Source organism: Zootoca vivipara, chromosome 2 (assembly GCF_965207765.1).
Source record: "Zootoca vivipara chromosome 2, rZooViv2.hap1.1, whole genome shotgun sequence".
Classification (NCBI taxonomy): domain Eukaryota; kingdom Metazoa; phylum Chordata; class Lepidosauria; order Squamata; family Lacertidae; genus Zootoca; species Zootoca vivipara.
In genome coordinates, this window is record NC_142584.1 from 117342231 (window position 1) to 117352025 (window position 9795).

A 9795-nucleotide genomic window follows, 5' to 3' on the forward strand; every position below is an offset into this window, starting at 1 on the left:
GATCTATTCATCCAAGAACAGTGTGTTTTACTGCAGGTGTTAGTGGACTTGGGGGCACCTTCTGAAGTGACTCTTACTGCTTGCAAATGAGGTTTTCAGCTGTTGAGGTTCTATTGCTCTTTGAAGCACATTCAGCATTTAAAGACAATATATGTTTTCACCAGTGCAGGTCAGTGATGTCATCTGCACCATCTGGCTGGGAATCTCCCCACCATTCCCAGACTCCGACATGCACTCCCAAGTTGGAGAGATCATCCTTCTATGCCAGGGGTCAGCAAACTTTTTCAGAAGGGGGCTGGTCCATTGTTCCTCAGATCTTGTGGGGACCATATTTTGAAAAATATATATGAATGAGCCCTATGCCCCACTAATAACCCAGAGATGCGATTTAAAAAAAGGACTCATTCTACTCATGTAAAAACATGCTGATTCACAGACCGTCTGCAGGCCGGATTTCAAAGGGCGATTGGGCCGCATCCGGGCCCCGGGCCTTAGTTTAGGGACCCTGTTCTATGCAATGCCATGTTTTACAATGTCATTGGCTACATGGGCTTCCTGGCGGCCATCTGCTTCACAGTAGCTTTCCTAGCCAGAAACGTAGCTGCCAAGTCCCCCGTTTTTTGTGGGAAACCCCTGGATTTTAATCCGTTTCCCGCTGTTCTCCCGAATGGAGAAAAATCCCGGAAATCGACCGGATTTCCTACTTGCCAGGGAGCTTCCATTTTGGGTGCTGCTTTGCCCATGTGTGGGCACTGGAAATAGGGCTGAGCGGCACCAGAAGTCGCTTCTACGCGTGCCCGGTGGCCATCTTGGTGGTGGCCGTAGTCGCTTCTACGCAACTTCCGGTGGCGCGCCGCCGCTGATCCCTAGTAGATATGGCCAGAAAGCCAGAAAGCTTCCAGGGTTCTTCAATGAAGCCATGTGGATCACTTTCAGCATGCTGGTCTTCTGCAGTGTTTGAGTGTCCTTTGTGCCCACCTACCTGACCACAAAAGGGAAGTTCATGGTAGCTGTGCAGGTCTTCTCTACATTATCATACTCAGGCCTGATCTGAGCACAAAGCCACATCTAACTACAAAAAGTGAAGGTGCCAGTGTCTGATTCTTAGCTTCTTTGATGATTCTTAGCTTCACATAAAATACGTTGTTAAAGTGGAAACGAGCCTGGTGTCAGAATGCTGTTAGTGGCTTTTGGCTGGTTGCCTAGGAAAGTATAAAGGCAAGGAAAGGTTTCTTACAGTCCTGTTCCTGCCCTAAAGACTTCAGGATGGTTTGCAGATGTCAAGAATTGAACCCAAGACCTTCAGCAGGTATATAGTCCATGTTCTGAATATTATTGTTTCATCCATCTAATTCATTTTTGCTCTCTAGACAACTGCAACCTTTGGTAAAAGATACCATAGCCCCCATGTTTTAACTTTACATCATCTGCCATGAATACCCACAGCATTAAGACTGTTAACTGTCTCTCACTTTGCTGGTGTTTGAAGCTCATTCTGTCTGTGACATCATACACTGATGTCACAATGATACATTTGCATTCATCCATGGTAACATCACTGGCCAATAAACTCCTGCACCTAGATCACCAGCAGCCTGGCTCTCCAGCAAGCTTGATGTTTTAGTTCATAGCCTGCGCATGAAGAAGAATATAGAGATCATCAGGTGGTTTGGGCTGGGTGTTCGTCGGTTTGAGGTTGATACCCAGCTCTACCTCTCTTTAAAATCGGAACCAGTTAAGGCGGTGAATGTCCTGTGTGAATATCTGGAGGTGGCTGGAGGATGGATGGTGGCTAACGGATTGAAGTTGAATCCTGACAAGACAGAAGTATTGTTTTACGGGGGCGGACATGGGCGACCCCCTGGTTTTGAATGGTCTTGAATGGGGCAATTGTGCCCCTGAAGGACCAAGTGCCCTTGAAGGACCAGGTATGCAGGTGAGTCATTTTGGACGCACAGCTGTCCATGAAGGCACAGGTTAACTCTGTCTACCAGCTCCATATGGTATGCCAGCTGAGACACTACTTGCCCATAAGCTGCCTAGCCAGAGTGGAGCATGCTCTGATTATCTCCGCCAGGTCCATATAACAGCGATTCTAAATTAACTTCATTGGCTCACAGTACATTTCTGAGCACAATTCAAAGAGTTGGTGCTGACCTTTAAAGCCCTAAATGACTTTGGCCCAGTATACCTAAAGAAGCATCTTCACCCCCATCATCCAGCCCAGACACTGAGGTCCTCCTACAAGGGTCTTCTGGCAGACCCCTCACTGGGAGAAGTGAAGTTACAGGGAACCAGGCAGAGGGCCTTCTCGGTACTGGCACCCTCCCTGTGGAACGCCCTCGTTTCAGATGTCAAAGAGATAAAGAACTATATAACTTTTAGAAGACATCTGAAGGCAGCCCTGTATCAGGAAGTTTTTTATGTTTGATGTTTTACTATGTTTTTATATATTCTGTAAGCCACCCGGAGTGGCTGGGAAAACCCAGCCAGATGGGCAGGGTTGTAATTATTAAAATGGTTGTATTTATAAAATCTGCTTTTAATAGTTAAAAAATCAAGGAAAACCCAAAGATGCTGTTTCATTTATTTCAGACCTCTCGTGGGTCTATAATCTTGTTTTGTTCTTTGTGTGCTCCTGAAGCAGAAATATCAGTGGGACAGCTTCTCCTAGCATGAAGATACAGTGATGGTGGTAGAATATTTGCTTGCTGCAGCTGGCTCCTTTCAGGAAGCAGAATGTGTGTTTTGGGTGGAGACACTGTTTAAAGATCCAGCAACTCCATTTAAGGCTTGGTTAGGTTTATAAACTCTGTCATGTCCCAAGAAAAAATTCCAAATTCCTTGCTTTCGGACACCTGCCTGGCTAATGTCATGCTTGAATTGGAGTCATGGCCCTGTCTCAGAGCATACAAACAAATAACAAGTAAGTGAACAAGTCCAGAGTGCTCATGGCCTTAAATGAGAACAGCTTGGATCAGCTATGGCAATGAAAATAATGAGTAGAGTTGGGGCAATAACACAACCCTGTTTAACACCTGATCCCACTATGAATGGTTCACTTTGAGAGCCATTGTTATCTGCGATTGCTGCTGCCATATTATCATGGAGGAGCAGGATGACGTTCACAATTTCATCTGGGCAGCCAATTTTCAGAAGGACAGTCCACAGGGCATTACGATTGTTGTTGAAAGCCTTAGTCAGGTCAATAAAAGCAAAGATCACCAGTGTTGAAGCAATTATTCTTCAACATCAACTTCGTTGGACTGGTCATGTTGTGCGGATGCCTGATGGTTGTCTTCCAAAGCAACTACTTTATTCCGAACTTAAAAATGGAAAGCATAATGCTGGTGGTCAACAAAAGAGGTTTAAAGACTGTCTCAAAGCAAATCTAAAAAAAGTAGTATAAACACTGATAACTTGGAAACACTGGCCTGCGAGCACTCCAGTTGGAGAGCAGCCTTTACCAAATGTAAATATTATTGCTACTGTATAAAGCCAATGTTTTGCTTTGGCTCTGCAGCTGCCCATTGAGTCACACACCAATTCCAGGGAGTTGTAGAGCAGGTGGACCTTCTTATCCATAGAATCATCAAGATCATGATAATTGATTTACTCCAGGGATTTCCCCAACGGTGGAAGCCGCCCAGAGTGGATGGGGGAACCCGGCCAGATGGGCGGGGTATAAATAATAAATTATTATTATTATTATGGCCTATGAATCCACAAATAACATAAACATCAGAACCACAGGCAGAATGATATATTATTGTCACAAGCCTGTAAGAAGAACTGGGTCATAAATGTCAGAAGCTTGACCTGAGAGATTTGGGGCTGGCAGGGTTCATTTCTGCAGGCGGTTTCCTTTTTCTACCTTTGCTTCTGAAGCTACTGTAGGAGTCCAGCTGTGCTTCTAATGTCCCTGCTGTCACAAGAGTGTATGACTCTTGCAAGCATAGCCAGGATGATATTAGTGCCGCTGCTATTTGTGCTGCTTATGCCCCATGGAACCAGAGGGATGCTGAAAGCAAAATGCCCTCTGAATCTGAGTGAGGAAAGTGATCCGCTGAATTATTTCAGCCCAGGAGACCACCTCATTAGTGGGGTCATATTTCCAAGTTATAGAACTTACCCATTCAAGTTCTCCATTCCTCCCCAAAACACTGTTAAGACGTAAGTGACTTTATGTTCCCCAGCCTTCGTTCACATTTATGGCTGTTTGCCAGAGACATCATTTAAGATCTGGCCATCCCTGATGAAAGCCTTCTCTCTCCATTGCCCCCCTCTTGCCTCTGGAAGAAGATTTGGGGATTGAGAGTCAGCAACCAAGTACCTAGTGACCCCTTGGTATCCTGCTAACAGAGAGCTTAATTCTGAACCGTTTCAATATTTTGGAATTCAGTTTCATTAATACAAAGGCAGCAGCTAAAGCACTGTCCATCATCTCATGTCTCATTTTGTATTTTTATGCAAAAAGGGTGTTTCTTCCTAGTCAAGTATAAAATGCCTTTGACAGCTTCACCTATTCCTGTATTCCAAAGGTGACCTTTGTGCCCACCTACCTGACCACAAAAGGGAAGTTCATGGTAGCTGTGCAGGTCTTCTCTATGTTGGCCTCTAGTGCTGGGCTTCTAGGCTGCATCTTCATTCCCAAGTGCTACATTATCATCCTCAGGCCTGATCTGAACACAAAAGCACATCTAAATACAAAAAGCAAAGGTGGTAGTATCTGATTTTTAGGTTCTTTGAAGACTTTTAACTGGCTCATTCTGTCTGTGACATCATACACTGATGTCACAATGATACATCTGCATTCATCCATGGTAACGGCACTGGCCAATAAACTCCTGCAACTAGATCACCAGCAGCCTGGTTCTCCAGCAATCTTGATGTTTTAGTTCATAGCCTGAGCATGAAGAAGAATATAGAGATCATCAGGGGGGTTGGGCTTAGTGTTCACCAATGTGCGGATGACACCCAGCTCTACCTCTTTTTAAAATCGGAACCATTGAAGGGGGTGAATGTCCTGTGTGAGTGTCTCGAGGCGGTTGGTGGATGGATGACAGCTAACAGATTGAGGATGAATCCTGACAAGACAGAAGTACTGTTATCGGGAGACAGGAGTGCGGGTGGGGGTGGTGCTGGTCTTGAATGGGGTAACTGTGCCCCTGAAGAACCAGGTGCACAGCTTGGGAGTCATTTTGGACTCACAGCTGTCCAAGGAGGCACTGGTTAATCCTGCCTACCAGCTCCATCTGGTACACAAGCTGAGATCTTACCTGCCCACAATTCAAAGTGTTGGTTTGGACCTTTAAATCCCTAAACGACTTTGGCCCAGTAAATCTGAAGGAGCTCCTCCACTCCCATTCCTCAGCTCCAGCTCTGAGGGCCTTCTGGCAGTTCCCTCACTGCGAGAAGCAAAGTTACATGGAACTAGGCAGAGGGCCTTCTCCGTCGTGGCACCCTCCCTGTGGAACACCCTCCTTTCAGATGTCAAGGAGATAAAGAACTATATAACTTTTAGAAGACATCTGAAGGCAGCCCTGTATTAGGAGGTTTTTAGTATTTGATGTTTTACTATGTTTTTATATATACTGTAAGTCACCCTGAGTTGCTGGGGAAACCCAACCAGATGGGCAGGGTTATAAAAATGTTTATAAAATCTGCTTTTAGTATTTAAGAAAATCAAGGAAAACCCAGGTGCTGTTTCATTTATTTTAGACTTCCAGTGGGTCTATAATCTTGTTTTGTTTTTAATGTGCTCCTGAAGCTTTAGCATGAGAGGCAGAATTACCAGTCAGAAAGCTTCTACCAGCATGCAAATATAGTGATGGTGGTGGAATATTTGCTTGCTGCAACTGTCTCCTTTCATGAAGCAGAATGTGTGTATTGGATGAAGACACTTTTTAACTATCCAGCAACTCCATTTAAGGCTTGGTTAGGTTTATAAACTCTGTAGCATCCCACTAAAACATTCCAAATCACTTGCTTTCAGACTCCTGCCTGGCTGATGGCATGCTTGAATTGGAGTCATGGCTCTGCCCTAGAGCATACAAACAGATTACAAGTATGTAAACATGCGCGGAGTGCTAATAGCCTGAAGTGAGAACAGCTTGGAATAGGTATCACTCCCAGAAGGTACACTTATTCTGCCCCCCTGCAATTTATTCTCCTGCATGTATGGAAAAAGGATCACTGTTTCCTGTCTGCATTAGGAGTGAGAGGGTTTATCTCAGCAGAAATGGGCAATGTAACATAAAAACCATGTTGGACTTAATGTATGTGGGGTTTTTTGTCAGTGCTGTTGGGGTTGGCTTAGGGTATGGTTGTTCATTTATGGTTGGCTGTGGTGGTCTTTGTTTCATGTGTGAGTGGGCAATGACTCAACAAATGAAACTGACTTGTAAAAATGGTATGAGAGACATTGCACATATTTTTGTAAATCAAGAAAATCTTTAATAAAAAAACACATTTTGGTGTCCATTCAAAAGTTTAAAAGAGAGGTTGATATATATGCATGCTTAATCATTACTGGCATATTAATCCTGTTCCACAAGCAGAAATGCCCACCTTTTCTCTACGAAGCTCAAAATGCTATATATGGTTTGCTGCCTCTTTGTTTTATCGCCACAATAACCCTGCGAAGCAGGACATATTCAGAGGAAGTGAACGGCCCAAGGTCACCCAGGAAGCTTCATGGCTGAGTGGCAATTGGAACCTGGGTCTCCCGAGGTCTTTTCCAACCCTCTAACCCCTACACCACACAGGCTAAATTTGCTAAATTTGGATAATTTCCCACTAGGGGCCCATTTTATATTATCCCTAAGGTGGCCATTCCCAGGAAGACTGCCACTTCCCAGATGGGTACATCTCTGCTCTTTTCCTTGCTTTCTCTGTTTTGCATAGGAATTCAGTTGGAGAGGAGCAAAGAGTGGAGAGGCTGCCCTTACACTTTCCCCTTTTCATCCACTCAGAGGGAGAGATGACAATGCATCAATGGGCCCAAAGTTGACAGAGGAGCCATACCTGGCATGTGGACTTTAACAGCTGCCCAATAATGCCAACTGCTTATAAAAACACAAAAAGACATATCATAGCAGCAAACAGGAACAATAAATCCCACACACAGTTAAAAAGGCAATAGAGAGTTTAATTAATTGACCTTTTCTAAATACCTTTATTCTTTTTAAAGATGAAACTTTATGTCAGAAACAAGATGACCTCTGCACAGTCCTACAAAATTTGAAAGGGTCTCATTACCATTTTTAAGTTTTCTAACCTGGCATCAGTATTCTAAAAAAAATTATTTCAGCACTTTCTCCAGTCAGGGCCTTCAGATGATGTCTGTTATTTCTGTTGATCTCCTTTGATCCCCCTTCTCCTTATTTTGTAGGTCATGCCTCATTCAAGATGCACCGGAAGCTGTCGCCCTGGATATGCCAGAGTGACTAAAGAAGGAGAGCCCGTTTGCTGCTATGATTGTGCTCCTTGTGCGGAAGGGACCATCTCCATTCAGGAAGGTGGGTGACTCCAGAGGAAAGGGAGAGGGCATCTAGTTCATAGCCCTGTTCTCACAGTGATGAACCAGGTAAGTGCAGCACTCAAGAGCAAGGCATCTCTCCCTGCCAGCCTTCAGTCAGCCTGTCCAAGAGTCATCTTCTTCCCAGCACACCTTGCTAAAAACCCTCTTTTCCTGACTCCTCAAATCACAGCCCATCACCAAGGCAACCTCTGTCAGCTCATGCAAATAATTTATCTTAGATGGGTCATCAACAGCATTTGTCACGTGAAGCCCTGGCTTGGATGGAAGATTCATGGGTCGGGTGGGGCCAATCACAGGGGTGAGCCACAGCAACGCGTGGCTGGGCCAGCTAGTTCCTTATATTATCTTTCATCTGGCAGCCAGGAAGAAAGCCAGCCTGATCTTGGTGAATTAAATCTTTCAACACACCAATCATACAGTGTGTCAATATATTGGCGAATACATCTGAAGGCAGCCCTGTTTAGGGAGGCTTTTAATGTTTAATAGGTTATTTTATTTCATTTTTCTGTTGGAAGCTGCCCAGAGTGGCTGGGGAAACCCAGCCAGATGGGTGGGGTATAAAGGCCCTGTGGATACAGAGTACACATGTTCCATGGGGCCTCTTTTAAAAGACTCACCCTGTATCTTATATTCATTATTTAATAAAGATATGGGCCTGTAATTTTTAACTGAAAGTAAATCTGTGTCTTGCTTTGAAATTAGCGTGATATATGTCTCCTTCCAAGAATCTGGCAATTTTTCATTCATTCTATCTTGTGCCAGAAAATCTTGTAGTTTCTTTTAATACTTATAATACTTAGCTGATAGTCCATCTGGTCCTGGCAATTTCCCTGTTTTAGTTTCGACTGTTGTACTTCCATCATTGTTATTGGTGCGTTTAAATAATTGATTGTCTCTTTCAGAATTTTAGGTAAGTTATTCTGCTTTAAGTAGTCTTCAATTCTATCTTTGTTCTCCTTACGGACTCGATATTGTTCTGTATAATATCTTACAAATTGTTTTCTTATATCTTAAAGGTAAAGGTAAAGGGACCCCTGACCATTAGGTCCAGTCGTGACCGACTCTGGGGTTGCGCGCTCATCTCGCATTATTGGCCGAGGGAGCCGGTGTATAGCTTCCAGGTCATGTAGCCAGCATGACAAAGCCACTTCTGGCGAACCAGAGCAGCACACGGAAACGCCGTTTACCTTCCCGCTGTAGCGGTTCCTATTTATCTACTTGCATTTTGACGTGCTTTCGAACTGCTAGGTGGGCAGGAGCTGGGACCGAGCAACGGGAGCTCACCCCGTCACAGGGATTCGAACCGCTGACCTTCTGATCAGCAAGCCCTAGGGCTCTGTGGTTTAACCCACAGCGCCACCTTACAGACCAACTATTATTTTGCCCTCTATTTTTAATTTATTTACAAAATTTAATCCTTGTTTCTTCATTAGTTGCCATGCTAGCAGCTTCCCAGGTTTGTTAGGAAATTCAAAAAATAAATAAAATGTCTTAACATTTCTATATTCCATTTGATTTCTTGGTTCACTAACATTGAAAATTGTGGTTGTAATTAGAGGAATACTGAATGGACAGTGAATTCATTTGGCTGAGGCATTCTGCTCACGGAAGTCCCCTCCACAGGGACACTCACCTACAGCCAGCAGGGCATTTGTGGATTTCATCTTGATTGTGGATTTCATCTCCTGAATTTTGATGCTGTGGTTCTTTACTTTTCATAGAAGTATTGTTATAGAGATTTGTATGGGAATGGGAAATAAGAAAATGTAACAATAATGTTATGGTTGTATATTCTTTTATTTAATTGTAATTATTACTTTTTGAAACCAATAAAGTTTATTTTATATATATATATATATATTTAAAAAAGGAAAGGGAGAGGCTTTTTGGATCAGGCCAAAGGCCCAGGTAGTCCAACATACTGTTCTCAAAGTGTTGAACTAGATGTCAATGAAAAGCCCACAAGCAGGGCCTGAGCACAACGGGCGTCAGGGGAAGGGAGCAGAGTTCATAACTGAAGGCTTTCATCCAGCTATCCACACTATCTGAAATTAGAGGGGTAGTGACCAGAGAGTGAATCTCTTTGGCTGTGGCATCCTGCCAATGGAATGCCCCTCCCCATGGTACTCCCCTGCAGCCAGCAGTGAGGTCATTCCAACACCAAATGGACTCTCCTTCTTTAGCCACTCTGGCATATACAGGGCATCTCCCGTAAATCCCCCAGAAAGCAGCTCCTGCCGGCGGCCATGTTT

General features: G+C 44.0%; 1 protein-coding gene across 1 annotated transcript in view; it reads right to left on the reverse strand.

Moving 5' to 3' along the window:
- LOC118080166 (major histocompatibility complex class I-related protein 1-like) overlaps window positions 1-9795 on the reverse strand; it is a 194200-nt gene that overhangs the window by 146073 nt on the left and 38332 nt on the right. The gene's annotated exons all lie outside the window — the stretch shown is intronic.